The sequence below is a fragment of the Lytechinus pictus genome, chromosome 10 (assembly GCF_037042905.1).
Source record: "Lytechinus pictus isolate F3 Inbred chromosome 10, Lp3.0, whole genome shotgun sequence".
In the NCBI taxonomy this organism is placed as follows: domain Eukaryota; kingdom Metazoa; phylum Echinodermata; class Echinoidea; order Temnopleuroida; family Toxopneustidae; genus Lytechinus; species Lytechinus pictus.
The window spans coordinates 32,770,138-32,786,797 of record NC_087254.1 but is presented as its reverse complement, the minus strand read 5'-3'; the positions used below and the strand labels follow the sequence as shown (position 1 = coordinate 32,786,797).

Below are 16,660 nucleotides of genomic sequence, written 5' to 3'. Positions count from 1 at the left end.
ACTGCATTCATGAGTGCCTATACAAAAGATACAAGACATTTCATTTTACAAATGGCCTCGAAATGGAGGAGTCGCCTTTAATAGTTTTCTGAAATTCCGAACAGATGACCTCGCACCAAGTTATGTTGCTACCTTGGGCATGTTAACATTACATCAACAAAACCTACATCCAGTCACAGCAAAGTGTCAAATTAAGTGGTGGGCGGACTTGAACCTGGGGCGGATTAGCCCCACTCTTCCCTATCCGATTTGTTAGATGTATCCTATTCATCAGTCACTAAATGCTCGCGCTTCGCGCTTGTGTAAATTCTTTAGTTAATTTGATACACATAACAAAAACTGGTAGTAATTTTTAATTTTCTTGTCTTATTACATAAAATATCCAAAAGTTTGAGATGGTGATTCGCGCCTGTAACATCTCGCAAGGATGCTCTTTTGACAATAATCACCACAATTGACCAAAAATCGAATTTCACATATTCAGGTTTTAAATTTTTCCTGACCATTTGCTCGCGGAAAAAATAAAGCCTACGTAAAATTATGTAATCAATCACTAGTCCTAAAGGCTTTGCTCAACTTTAGTACCACAAAACTCACAACTACTTCACGCAGATGATAATCTCATGGTGAAAATATCCGTTTGCACCAAATGCCCATTTTGACATCTAAGTTCCCTTTTTTACTGCCCCTCCAACTTTCATGGGGTGCACGCCTTTTCCCTGTGTACTGCACTTGTACAAAGTGGTAGCTAGCGCATATATAAAAAAGGAAATGACTCATTGAACCCTTTCCCTTCTCAATATCTTTCTCTTTCTTATTTTATATTTATCTCCAATTTTGGAACTTTTGAGGGACTAGAGCCAGAGTCCCCTTCTTTACGACAGTGGTTTTAATTGTTAAAGGACAAGTCCACCCCAACAAAAAGTTGATTTGAATAAAAAGATAAAAATCTAGCAAGCATAACACTGAAAATTTAATCGAAATCGGATGAAAAATAAGAAAGTTATGACATTTAAAACTTTCGCTTAATTTAAAATAACAGTTATATACACATCCTGGTCAGTATGCAAATAAGGAGACTTATGACGTCATCCACTTTTTCTTTTGTATTTTATTATCTGAAATATGAAACATTATCATTTTCTCCTTATTGTCAAGTGATACAAGGATTAATTCCTCCCTGAACATGTGGAATTAGAATTATTTAATGCTATATCTATTTATTTCAGTTTTCACGCAGGGTAGCCCTTTCAGTTATAGAACTGATTTACAAAGAGGCCCTGCAAAATATGGCTTAGTCAAGTTGGTCATTAATGTTAAAACTGTAAAAAATGAAATATTTTATAATTCAAACAATTGAAAACAAAAGAAATAGTGAGTGATGGACATCATCGACTGTCTTATTAACATGTCACTGAGTTGTGCATATCACTGTTTTGTGAAAAATAAGCGAAACTTAAAAATGTCATAACTTTCTTATTTTACATCCGATTTTGATGAAATTTTCAGTTATGCTAGTTTGATTTTTCTCTACTTATTCAAATCAACGTTTTTCTCGGGTGGACTTGACCTTTAATAAGCTAACCATTTTTTCATAAATAGTAAACAAAGAAGGATTACACATATGTTATAAACTTCGGCATTTATTGCCATGTCAGAAATGAAAGTTAGCATTTCAAATAGTCGCAAAACAAATCCTCATTAAAAGAATGATCCGGGCTGAAAATATTTATATCTAAATAAATAGTTTAATTCACTGAGCAAAATGCTGAAAATTTCATCAAAATCGGATAACAAATAACGAAGTTTTATCAATATTTTGTGAAAACAGTTATATGCACATCGTCATGAATATTCATTAGGTGGGCTGATGTCACATCCCCACTTCCCTTTTCTTATGTTATTACATGAAATCATAAATGTTTCATTTTTTCATACATGTGTAAATGATGTGTCTCCATTATGATGAAATAAGTTGCGGCAGTAAATAACTAATGCACTTAATCAGTTGTCAATCCAATTGTTTTAGTTCTTGGTAGAAAATGTTTGAATAAACCTAATTTCATATAATAAAATACAAAAGAACAAGTGGGAAAGGATATCATCAGCCCACCTAATGAATATTCATAAATACATGCCTAGAACTATTTCACCGGCAAAATGCAAATCTTTAATATTCAATAACTTTGTTATTTGTTATCCGATTTTTATAAAACTTTCAGCATTTTGCTTTGTGAATTTTACTCTATGTATTGATATGTAAATATCTCCAGCTGGGACCATCCCTTCATAAGGTAAACTCTTTGGTAAAAATTGTTTATTTGTAAAAGAAGAAAAGCAAGATCTGCAAAGATATCATTTTCTTAATTTCTTTTGATTTTTGGCCTCAGTGCATAGCATTTCTCTATAAATTAGCTAAATCGAAGTCCTGGTTCAAAGATAATTTTAGATGTTTCTCAGTCTTCTCATGCTCATCTTTTCTCATATTCGTCACATCTTTTCATATTTCCAAAATACTTTTACTTGCCTCATACTAGTGCTGGTGCTCACACACATTATTCATATATTCTGTACTCTTATGGGGTGTTGCAAGAAACTTGCTATTGATCGCAAGTCAATTTCAGGTCCCAAAATCAATTGAAATTCATGCATTTCATTGCAAATTTGCAACTGACTGATGGCCTGCTTTTTGCATCAACAAGTATAAATTGATTTGCTTTAGTTTAAATTGATCTATTACTTGTAAAGTTGCATCATAAATTTGCAATTGATCGCAAATATTTTCTTGCAACACCCCAACATTAATTTTAAGGCATCTATGAATTTGACATACATCAAGTAACTGAAGCATCACCAGGCTTAAACATTATAAAATGAATGAATGTAAGTCATTATAATAAGCTTAAGATACAGTACATAAAGCACTCAAGAAACACATGTGCATATAAAGTGCTGATGTAACTTTATTGAAGAAAAATTCAACAAAATACACCGAGATGTAAAGCAAATCTAGTCGTCAATATACTTCATAAAACTCTTAGATTAAGAAAGACAAAAGTCATGTTATCTGTATGATATGGGTAACAAATACTCTACTCCACAAAACTATTCAAATAATAGTTTAAATTAAACTCCATATATCTCATACCATAAGGAAGACCAAACAATTTAGATTAGAAGGCCACACCCCGATGTGTACAAGACAACCTTTTACTTGAGGTGGAGTGGGCCTGTTTCTATAAAATATATGTACATAAAAGAAAGAGCAATCAAAAGGAACAAACGTACTAGCAAAATGATGCTATATATATCTTGTTAAGGAGAACAAAGCAGCAAAATAAAGCGAAGTATAAAGCAAATGAATACTCTGTGAAAATCCTAAAAACAAAACTAGACAAAAGCATTATATATACGACATAAAATTCTTAGAATACAAAAAAAATCATATACCCGAGTTATTAAAATACAATAATATGGCAAGTCAACTATATATTGTTGTTTGTGGGTGGGGGTGGGACGCAAAGCCAAATCCTCGACCACTAAGCCACAACCCAATCCTGATACATTCAAAAACCTGAAATTGATGATTGCACAAACATGAATATCCAAAAAATTATGGATCTATATAGCCAAAATAATAACAGTTCCATGTCTTCTGACTCCATAATTACCAGAGGAATACTATATATTGGATATATACAAATTTGATCAATAAAACTGTAAAAGAGATATTCTAATAAAACACTTTTGATTTGAGATCCAACGCGCAATGTTCACTTTCCAACAATGAGCAGCTCGCCACCAACAGAAGATAGGTACCAGTGACGCCCTGGAATAGACCGGTTTACTAATATAGTCAAATTTATGGATGTTTCTTCCATCGGGGCCTAGTAACGAGTTATTCTATTAACCTGTACCTATTAATGGTATTTCAATACTTGGAATCCACTTTGCATACATTAGTTGTTACTATTTTCGGCAAATATCAGGCAAGCTTTGTTAAACTGGTATGCATAAAATTTGAATATGTTAGTAAACCGGTCTATTGATCCTTGTTTAATTCATATAAAATTAGAATGCATATAATTAGAAATGTTTATTTTGCAGGTTTTATTCTTGCTTGCATTCATGTCATGAAATGATCAGCGTGATGTTTTTGTATAAAAAAAATCCCCAAAAAATAAGAGTGAAAAAATCATCAAAGTCACAAATGGCTTTTTAGGTATAAAATTAAGCATAACTCCCAGACAGTTTTATGACCACTATTTTTTAGTAATCTGAAGACTTTAAATACAAGAACAAAGTCTGATATAGCAGTAGTGTAATCTGGGCCTACTTGCGTGCAGTATAAAAGACATCACCGCATTGGTCAGATCATGCTGAGAGGACTCGCACTACTGCGTACGGTATTGATAAAAAAGATTCACGTTGCATGTCATGTAAGAGTCATATTAAAATCTTTGTGAAACACCCCTGACCTTATAGTGTAACCTAACTAAAAGTGCAACATGGCCTGATAATGTAGTCTTGCCTTGTAATGTAACCCAACATTAAAGAGTAACTAGGTTAAAACTGAAACATGGTCAACGTAACCTGGGGGGTGTTTCACAAAGATTTAAGTATGACTTAAATCGCACTTAAATGCCGACGCGTATCTGAAATGCAACGCGCAACCTAATTCATCAATACGCAATAGTGCGCGTCCTCTTTGCATGATCTGACCAATGTGCAATGCGGTCATGGCTTTTATACCGCGCAAAACTAGGCATTTAAGTGCGACTCTAAGTCATAATTAAATCTTTGTGAAACACCCCCTGGCCTATATAATGTAACCTGGAATTAAAAAGTAATCTGGCTTTGATAGGCTTTAAAGTGTGATACCTGTGCTTATTGTGTAACCTGGCCTTATAGTTTAACCTGCAAAGAGTTAACTTCTTAAACAGTAACCTTGCTTTAAACCTGGCTTTAAAATGTATCCTGATCTTTTAGTGTAATCTAGGCTGAGTTGCCTGATAGTGTGATACCTGTGCTTATTGTGTAACCTTGCCTTATAATGTAACCTGCAATTGAAAAGTCAAGTGGCTTCCATAGACCTTTTAAGTGTGATTCATGTGCTTATTGTGTTACCTCTCCTAATAATTTAACCTGCTTTAAAGAGTTACCTTCTTTAAAGCGTAACCAGGCTTTAGAAGGTATCCTGATCTATAAGTGTAATCTGGGCCTACTTGCATGCAGTATAAAAGACATCACTGCATTGGTCAGATCATGCTGAGAGGACTCGCACTACTGCGTACGGTATTGAAAAAAAGATTCATGTTGCATATCATGTAAGAGTCATATTAAAATCTTTGTGAAACACCACTGACCTTATAGTGTAACCTGACTAAAAGTGTAACATGGCCTGATAATGTAGTCTTGCCTTGTAATGTAACCCAACATTAAATAGTAACTTGGCTTAAAATTGAAACAACTTATAGTGTAACCTGGCTTTACAATGTAACCAGGGTGGTGTTTTACAACGATTTAAGTATGACTTAGGTAGCACTTAAATGCCAACGCAAATAGGCAGTAGTGCGCTGCCTCTACTCATGACCTGACCAATGCGGTCATGCCTTTTATATCGCACGTAATGAGGCATTTAAGTGCGACTCTAAGTCATACTTAAATCTTTGTGAAACACCCCCTGGCCTTATATTGCATGCGTGAGTAGCAGACAGCATGGTAGTCGGATCGCAAGGTGTGCAGTGTCGAAGCTTAAATCGCATGGTAGTCATAAGCCTCGACACCGCACACCTTGCGATCCGACTTTCATGCTATGTTGTCTTTGACTCACGCATGCTGCGCTTTTTGCCATAGCAACTGAGAAAATAGCGCTTACTACGTACAGCGTATGGATGTTGTATATCATATACGCGTCGTGCAACTCTGCTGTCTGATTGGTTGGAAGTTGGATTGAGCCTGCCGTTCAGTCATAAGGATTTGACATGTCAAATCCTTACGGTTTTCCTTGCGACTTGTCTCTGACCGGTCTGCGACTCTCAAGCTGACAAGAGCTGTGACGCCGGATCAGGTCACCGCATTGGTCAGATCATGCTGAGAGGATCTACCTTTTCCTCATCTAAAAATGGGCGGATATCGTTCCATAGGTCCTCTTCCCTCTTCTTGGAAAGTTCCATTGTTGACTTAACTGGGGGCATCTGAAAAAGTATTGGGATGTCCGCAGAGTTCACCATAAAGATAATTTTTCTTCCTCTGCATTGCTTGCCTTCATGTTCCAGTCATAATGCCTTGTTCCGATAACTTAAATCTGCATGTTGGATGAAAGCAAATGAAGAGTGTTATAAAGATACTTACATTGCTTCATAATTTGGAGAGCATATCGAGATTAGAGTAACAAGTGGAATGCCTCTGGCGGTCTTACCTGCATCACGCGATTCAATATAGCAGCAGTGCTGACTTTGAAAACTACTATAACTCGCACAAGATGTTCAGTGATATTTGATTACTCTTACGTCCACGTTTTATGAACTAGACCAATACACTTACAGAGATATGATGGTAATTCAACAAATACCCCCAACATGGCCAAAATTCATTGACCTTACATGACCTTTGACCTTGAACATGTGACCTAAAACTTGCACAGGATGTTCAGTGATACCTGATTACTCTTATGTCCAAGTTTCATGAGTCAGATCCATAAACTTTTAAAGTTATGATGAAACAAATTCGTATATTTAATGAGATGTGACCTTTGAACAGCGGTCTCCGAATTCAAACTTAGCCTGTATTTTGGTGTCATCTGCCTATACACCAAACATTTTTAAAATCCATTAAATATTTTTCGAGTTTTTGTGTGGAAACCAACTCACATATTTAATGAGATGTGACCTTTGACCTACATGCAACTCCAACTTGCATATTTAATGAGCTGCGACCTTTGACCTGCAGACTCCGAATTCGAACTTAGCCTGTATTTAAGTGTCATCTACCTACACACCAAACAGTTTTGAAATCCATTAAATATTTTTTGAGTTATTGCTTGGAAACCAAGTGGGGGGACGGACAAGGGCAACGCTTAATGCCCCCTACGGACTTCGTCTGCGGGGGCATAAAAACCCGGAATAGTCATGTATGTAACCAAAAATGTTGTAATAACACCAAATACTGTCAATTTAACACTGCGATAAAATGACTGGTGTGTTCCTCTATGTACACCGGTTAACACCACAGTTTTTGCTGTGTATCAACCAATGAACAAATTGAGACCTTTGAACCAACTTGCATATGTAATGAGCTGTGACCTTTGACTTTTTAATTTGAACTTAGCCTGTATTTTGGTGTCATCTACCTACACACCCAAATTTTTTTTTAATCTGTTGAATATTCCATAAGTTATCATGCGGAAACAAACGCGTATATTTAATGAGATGTGACCTTTCAACAGCGGACTCTGAATTCAAACTTAGCCTGTATTTTTGTGTCATCTACCTACACACCAAATACTTTTAAAATTCATTAGATATTTTTCGAGTTATTGTGTTGAAAAAAACTTGCATATTTAATGAGCTGTGACCTTTGGACTCCATTTCGAACTTAGCCTGTATTTTGGTGTCATCTACCTACACACCAAATATTTTTTAAATTCGTTAGATATTTTTTGAGTTATTGCGTGGAAATCAACTCGCATATTTAATGAGCTGTGACCTTTGACCTGCAAAATTATCCGTGCATTATTATTTTGTTCCCTCGAAATTCTATTTCGTTCCCACGAAATACTATTTCGTTCCCACGCAATATTATTTAGTTCCCACGAAATACTCTTTCGTTCCCACAAAATATTATTTCGTTCCCACGCAATATTATCCCCCCTCTCTCTCCGATCCGCACCAGCCGTGTATAACACGTGCAGCAAAGCAACATCATCACCCCCATCATCACCCCCATCATCATCATCCCCATCATCATCACCCCCATCATCATCATCACCCCCATCATCATCCCCATCATCATCACCCCCATCATCATCATCATCCCCATCATCATCACTCCAATCATCACCCCCATCATCATCACCCCATCGTCATCACCCCCATCATCATCATCATCATCCCCATCATCATCACCCCCATCATCATCATCCCATCATCATTACCCCCATCATCATCATCATCATCACTCCCATCATCACCCCCATCATCATCACCCCCACCATCATCACTCCCATCATCACCCCCATCATCATAACCCCCATTGTTATCATCCCCATAATCATCATCCCCATCATCATCACCCCATCATCATTACCCCCATCATCATCACCCCCATCATCATCATCACCCCCATCATCATCATCATCCCCATCATCATCACCCCCATCATCATCATCATCCCCATCATCATCATCATCCCCATCATCATCACCCCCATCATCATCACCCCATCATCATCATCATCCCCATCATCATCCCCATCAGCAACACCCCCATAATCATCACCCCCATCATCATCATCATCCCCATCATCATCACCCCCATCATCATCACCCCCACCATCATCATCACTCCCATCATCACCCCCATCGTCATCACCCCCATCGTCATCACCCCCATCGTCATCACCCCCATCGTCATCACCCCCATCGTCATCACCCCCATCGTCATCACCCCCATCGTCATCACCCCCATCGTCATCACCCCCATCATCATCACCCCCATCATCATCATCACTCCAATCATCACCCCCATCATCATCATCATCCCCATCATCATCACCCCCATCATCATCACCCCCATCATCATCACCCCCATCATCATCACCCCCATCATCATCACCCCCATCATCATCACCCCCATCATCATCACCCCCATCATCATCACCCCCATCATCATCACCCCCATCATCATCACCCCCATCATCATCACCCCCATCATCACCCCCATCATCATCACCCCCATCATCATCACCCCCATCATCATCACCACCATCATCATCACCCCCATCATCATCACCCCCATCATCATCACCCCCATCATCATCATCCCCATCATCATCACCCCCATCATCATCACCCCATCATCATCACCCCATCATCATCACCCCCCCATCATCATCATCACCCCCATCATCATCATCACCCCCATCATCATCATCACCCCCATCATCATCATCCCCATCATCACCCCCACCATCATCACCCCCACCATCATCACCCCCACCATCATCACCCCCACCATCATCACCCCCACCATCATCACCCCCACCATCATCACCCCCACCATCATCACCCCCACCATCATCACCCCCACCATCATCACCCCCATCATCATCACCCCCATCATCATCACCCCCATCATCATCACCCCCATCATCATCACCCCCATCATCATCACCCCCATCATCATCACCCCCATCATCATCACCCCCATCATCACCCCCATCATCACCCCCATCATCATCATCATCATCACCCCCATCATCATCATCATCCCCATCATCATCCCCATCATCCATCCCATCATCATCATCACCCCCATCATCATCATCACCCCCATCATCATCACCCCCATCATCATCACCCCATCAGCAACACCCCCATAATCATCACCCCCATCATCATCACCCCATCAGCAACACCCCCATAATCATCACCCCCATCATCATCATCATCCCCATCATCATCACCCCCATCATCATCACCCCCACCATCATCATCACTCCCATCATCACTCCCATCATCACCCCCATCGTCATCACCCCCATCGTCATCACCCCCATCGTCATCACCCCCATCGTCATCACCCCCATCGTCATCACCCCCATCGTCATCATCCCCATCGTCATCATCCCCATCGTCATCATCCCCATCGTCATCACCCCATCGTCATCACCCCCATCGTCATCACCCCCCATCATCATCATCACCCCCATCATCATCATCACCCCCATCATCATCACCCCCATCATCATCACCCCCATCATCATCACCCCCATCATCATCACCCCCATCATCATCACCCCCATCATCATCACCCCCATCATCATCACCCCCATCATCATCACCCCCATCATCATCACCCCCATCATCATCACCCCCATCATCACCCCAATTATCATCCATCCCATCATCATCATCACCCCCATCATCATCACCCCATCAGCATCACCCCCATAATCATCACCCCCATCATCATCATCATCCCCATCATCATCACCCCCATCATCATCACCCCATCATCATTACCCCCATCATCATCACCCCCATCATCATCATCACCCCCATCATCATCACCCCCACCATCATCATCACTCCCATCATCACTCCCATCATCACCCCCATCGTCATCACCCCCATCGTCATCACCCCCATCGTCATCACCCCCATCGTCATCACCCCCATCATCATCATCATCATCACCATCATCATCACCCCATCATCATCATCCCCATCATCATCACCCCATCATCATCACCCCCATCATCATCACCCCCATCATCATCACCCCCATCATCATCATCCCCATCATCATCACCCCATCATCATCACCCCATCATCATTACCCCCATCATCATCACCCCCATCATCATCATCATCCCCATCATCATCACCCCCATCATCATCACCCCCACCATCATCATCACTCCCATCATCATCACCCCCATCGTCATCACCCCCATCATCATCATCACCCCCATCATCATCATCCCCATCATCATCATCCCCATCATCATCACCCCATCATCACCCCCATCATCATCATCCTCAGACATCAGCGCATACCATACCAAAGCATGATGCTATGCTGCACGTGTTATACACGGCCCGTGCAGATTGGAGAGGGGGGATAATATTGCGTGGGAACGAAATAATATTTCGTGGAAAAGAAATAGTATTTTGTTGGAACGAAATAATATTGCGTGGGAACGAAATAATATTGCGTGGGAACGAAATAGTATTGCATTGGAACGAAACAGTATTTCGAGGGAACGAAATAGTATTTCGAGGGAACGAAATAGTATTTCGAGGGAACGAAATAATAGTAGACCGGCCAAAACGATTTTTTATACTTTGGACGGCAAAATTTGTTAATGCTTGCTAATGCTTGGCATCCCAGCTAATAGTCTTGCAAAAATACCCAGGAATAGCGTACGGTCGGATGCCAAGCGCAATTTTGCGTGAAACTGTCTTTTTTAGCGTAAAATCTGAAAGAATGTCGAAAATCACGCATTTTGATATTTTGACGGATTATTTTAATATTTTTGATTATCTTTGATATGCAATTATTTTTATTCAGAGTTTCAAATTATAAGTCTCATAAATATGCATTTCAAATTTGAATATTACACACACACATATGGCACAGGGAAACATAAAACCGCGATTTCCTCCAAATAAAAGTTTGTGAAAACTATCAATAGTTTAAAGTTTCTTACGCAACTTAAATTCTTCGATTTAAAAGCGTTTCTCAATCGAATGTATAGTAAATGTCCTAATGCCACAAAAATTAAAAGAGTTTTCAAGTAAGATGGAATATATCTCATTTTATGTTATCCGAAAGGAGACAATGTGCATTTTACCAGGCGCGCATTTTGAAAGAAAAATTGAAAATACCGTACATTATGTACATAATTACATGTATCAGTACATACTAAAGCGGGTTTTTAATTACATGTATAAGTACATACTAAAGCGAGTTTTTAATTGAATAGCACAATTTGTCAATTCTTTGCATCCCAGCTCAAATTCTTGCGGAAATACTGAGGAATAACGTACGGGCGGATGCCAAGTGCACTTTTGCGTGAAAGTATCATTTTTTGCGTGAAATCTGAAAGAATGTCGAAAATCACGCATTTTGATATTTCGACGGATTATCATCATATTTTTGATTATCTTTGATATGGAATTATTTTTATTCAGAGTTTTAAATTATAAGTCTAGTAAATATGCATTTCAATTTGGAATATTACACACACATATATGGCAATATGAAATATAAAATCGTGATTTACTGAAAATAATAGTTTGTGAAAACTATCAATAGTATAATGTTTGTGTTCCGCATCTCAATTTCGTCAATTTTAGCGCTAACCGAATAAATACATAATAATTGTTGTCATGGCACATATAGTGAAAACAAATGTTGAAATAAGATGCAAGATATATCATTTTATGTTATATGCGAAAGATAACAATGTACATTTATCGGATGCGCATTTCTGATAAAATACAAACAGCGCACAATATTACATCTATATTGCACATATATACTAATATTAATCAGTGCGATACTCGTCATGATAGTATATAGGATTATGTTTACTTTTGTAGAGTTCGATCTTCTTGCTATTTCCGCGAATTAATTGGTGCTGAACGTAAAATCTACCTGTGGCGATATTCATAAATAGGTCTGATATTTAATTTGCCGTTACCGTGGTAATATTAATTTTGTAGGAATATCTATATCCAAAATCATAGAAACAGTAGCGTACCTAGGATTTTCCACAGGGGGGGGGGGGGGGCAAAACCGTCGGCCAAAAAATTTGACGAGCAAAAAAAAGTCTTCAAGCTCGTCAGGGGGGGGGGCAAAAAAGGTCTTCAAGCTCGTCGGGGGGGGGCATGGATACGTCTTTTGCATGGGTTGGGACTCGTCAGGGGGGGGGGGGCAGACTGCCCCTCTGCCCCCCATAGGTACGCTAGTGCATAGAAAATAAACATGTATGAATAAAACGATCGAATTAGCATTTTTAAACTACTCTGTCAATCTACATTTTACTTCAATTATTGGATTATCAAAGTCTAAAAAAATATGGCCGTTGCCACGGCAATACCTATTCTATGTCTCGCCTGCATGAATAGCAGAGCAGGACTAAAGGAGCCAGGGGGGCAGGGGTACATCTCCTGCATGAGTTGTGACTCGTCGGGGGCAGTCTGCCCCCCCCCCTTTACGCTAGTGGTATATTATTTTGATAACGGGACACTTTCAGCTCCACGTAATCCTTTCAGACACTATACATGACCTTAGGAAGCGGGGGGAGGGGGGGGGGGAGAGGCAGTTGCGGTCAGAAATTTTGTAACTCGTTTTAAGTATGTACTTATTCATGTAATTATGTTGATAATTTACAGTATCTTCAATTTACATTCAAAATGCCCCCCCCCCTCCCCGCTAAATTTTGCATGCCCCCTTTCGCAAAATATTTCTTCCATCTTACTTGAAAATTCTTTTAATTTTTGTGGCATTAGGACATTTACTATACATTCGATTGAGAAACGCTTTTAAATCGAAGAATTTAAGTTGCGTAAGAAACTTTAAACTATTGATAGTTTTTACAAACTTTTATTTGGAGGAAATCGCGGTTTTATGTTTCCCTGTGCCATATGTGTGTGTGTAATATTCAAATTTGAAATGCATATTTATGAGACTTATAATTTGAAACTCTGAATAAAAATAATTGCATATCAAAGATAATCAAAAATATTAAAATAATCCGTCAAAATATCAAAATGCGTGATTTTCGACATTCTTTCAGATTTTACGCTAAAAAAGACAGTTTCACGCAAAATTGCGCTTGGCATCCGCCCGTACGTTATTCCTCAGGACTTCCGCAAGACTTTTAGCTGGGATGCAAAGAATTGACAAATTTTGCTATCCAATTAAAAACTCGCTTTAGAATGCACTTATACATGTAATTAAAAACTCGCTTTAGTATGTACTTATACATGTAATTATGTACATAATGTACGGTATTTTCAATTTTTCTTTCAAAATGCGCACCTGGTAAATGCACATTGTCTCCTTTCGGATAACATAAAGTGAGATATCTTCCATCTTACCGGAAAATTCTTTTAATATTTGTGACATTAGGACATTTACTATACATTTGATGGATAAACGCAGTTAAATCGAAGAATTTAAGCTGCGTAAATAAACTTCAAACTATTGATAGTTTTCACAAACTTTTATTTTGAGGAAATCGCGGTTTTATGTTTCCCTGTGCCATATGTGTGTGTGTAATATTCAAATTTAAAATGCATATTTATGAAACTTATAATTTGAAACTCTGAATAAAAATAATTTCATATCAAAGATAATTAAAAATATGATGATAATCCGTCAAAATATCAAAATGCGTGATTTTCGACATTCTTTCAGTTTTTACGTTAAAAATGAAACTTTCACGCAAAATTGCGCTTGGCATCCGGCCGTACGCTATTACTGGGTATCTTTGCAAGACTTTTAGCTGGGATGCCAAGCATTAACAAATTTTGCCGTCGAATCCTTATCTAGAGCACTTTTTGACTTTTGGCCGGTCTACTATAATGCATGGATAATTTTTTCTCCATCATGTCACCTGGCGGGCTCTGTACATCTGCCTACACCTAATGAGCTGTGAACTTTGACCTTGAGCAGACTCCGAATTCAAACTTAGCCTGTATTTTGGTGTCATCTGCCTACACACCAAACATTTTAAAAATCCATTAAATATTTTTTGAGTTTTTGGGCAGAAACCAACTCGCATATTTAATAAGCTGTGAACTTTGACCTACAGCAGACTCCAAATTCAAACTTAGCCTGAATTTTAGTATCATCTACCTTCACAACAAACATTTTAAAAATCCATTAAATATTTGTCAAGTTATTGTGCGGAAACAAACTTGCATATCTATTGAGCTGTGACCTTTGACCTACATGCGGACTCCGAATTCAAACTTAGCCTGTATTTTGGTGTCATCTACCTACACACCAAACATTTTTTAAATCCATTAAATATTTTTCGAGTTATTGCGCGGAAACCAACTCGCATATTCAATGAGCTGGAAACCAACTTGCATATTTAATGGGCTATGACCTTTAGTTTGACCTGCAGACTCTGAATTTGAGCTTAGCCTGTATATTAGTGTCATCTACCTACACACCAAACATTTTTGAAATCCATTAAATATTTTTTGAGTTATTGCTTGGAAACCAAGTGGGGGGACAGACAGATGGACGGACAAGGCTTAATGCCCCCTCCGGACTTCGTCTGCGGGGGCATAAAAAGCCTGAATTTTCATGTATCACGGGTGTACCATCTCACTATTACTTTTTTATTTTCAACTGGCTACACTGTAATAACTGTGGTGTTAAAACTGATACCAGTAGGTGTCTATAGAGGACCACACCCAGAAGTGCTAAAATTACACACTAGAGATTGAATGTCACACCAGCTAGTGTAAGTGTAACAACCAAAAGTGTTGTAATAACACCCAACACTGTCAATTTAACACCGGTGTAAAATGACTGGTGTGTTCCTCTATGTACACCGGTTAACACCACAGTTTTTGCTGTGTATCAACCACTGCCCCCTCCCTCAGGTCAACCATAATTGTTCCAGAATCTAATTAAAGATTACACATTTAAGTATAGGTTCATGAGCTCCAAACCCATATTGTTAAGCTGAAGGTAAAGCCAGCAAATCCAGCTTAATTATCCCAGCCCCATCACTGGTTTTGCCCCATTAATAAAGGATAAAAAAACAACCTTTAAAAAATTAAAAGGAAGGAAAAACAGTGACTTACTTCGGCTGTCATGCAACTCCCACTTCCCTGGTTTATTCAACTTAAAGTCTTAATAAATAAACATATGGCCATTGAGTCCCTGTACAGATTGAATTAGAACTTCGGTCTCTGTATTTGGTGAGTGGAGCCACAACGGAGTTCAGCGGAACAACCAATATAAGTTACAGAGACCAAAACTTTTGGTCTAGAGCCAGAGGTACACAGACAGTCAATTAATAATAAATTACACTGCTATAACAAGATCTATTCTCGAATAACAGAAGTGAGTCAACTTGACAGTCAGCATGCATGTATTAAACAATGTCGAGGATAGAACTTGTAACCCAAACACCGTAACACAGTTAATCCATGGCGATATGACCCGTTCCGCCTATTTGGAAACCGTATAAACCTAAACGAAATTTAGGTTAGTCATTCGCCGGAACTCTCCGCATGCACTGTCAGCGTCACACCGCTAGAGACAGATAGAGCAGCCAAGGCAAGAAGAGTATTCAAAGCAATCACCGCAATATTTGTTGGCGATGTTATTACATACAAATATCGAATGAAGTACATTAGATTGTAAAAATTCACGCCCGCAGTTATATAATTACTCTCTAACATTACATAACTGATATAGTACGATTCTTTCAATAATACTCACGTATTTTATGGAAAATTGATGGTACCGTGTACGGTACTGAATTGATTTTCTCGCACAAACTCCCCATTCAGTGCGCGCGTGTACATTATATTTGCAATAGAATACTTTTTCGCGAACTTACCCGGCGAGTTACACGTTAAGCCGAAGCGTACCTGGGCCTGGATTCAACCATCTATTGAATGATCATTAACAAAGTTAATGTTAATATCGGATCTCAATTCTGCCTTAATTTCCTTGAATCGGCTACAAATGGTCTCAATTTTGTACTTTGAAATCAAAAGCATTCAATTTCATCTGCATCTCCACCACCAATATTCCAGTTGCATCTGGAGATGCATATAGCGCATTTCACATCAACGCTAGCTAGCTATGCATGCAGAGTGAGTTATGGATCGAAAACGAAACACTCTACTAGCGCTATGTATCACAATTTTGCTGGTTCTGGCGCGCTGACCTTATTG

The 16,660-nt window shown here is 38.8% G+C and overlaps 1 long non-coding RNA gene across 1 annotated transcript; it reads right to left on the bottom strand.

Moving 5' to 3' along the window:
• Positions 1–2,945: 2,945 nt before the first annotated feature.
• LOC135155744 (uncharacterized) lies at positions 2,946–16,264 on the bottom strand. The gene is made up of 2 exons (XR_010294923.1): positions 16,200–16,264; positions 2,946–6,307 (listed from the first exon to the last, which is right to left on the bottom strand). It is a non-coding gene; the product is annotated as an uncharacterized LOC135155744 (long non-coding RNA).
• Between the last annotated feature and the right edge of the window lie 396 nt (positions 16,265–16,660).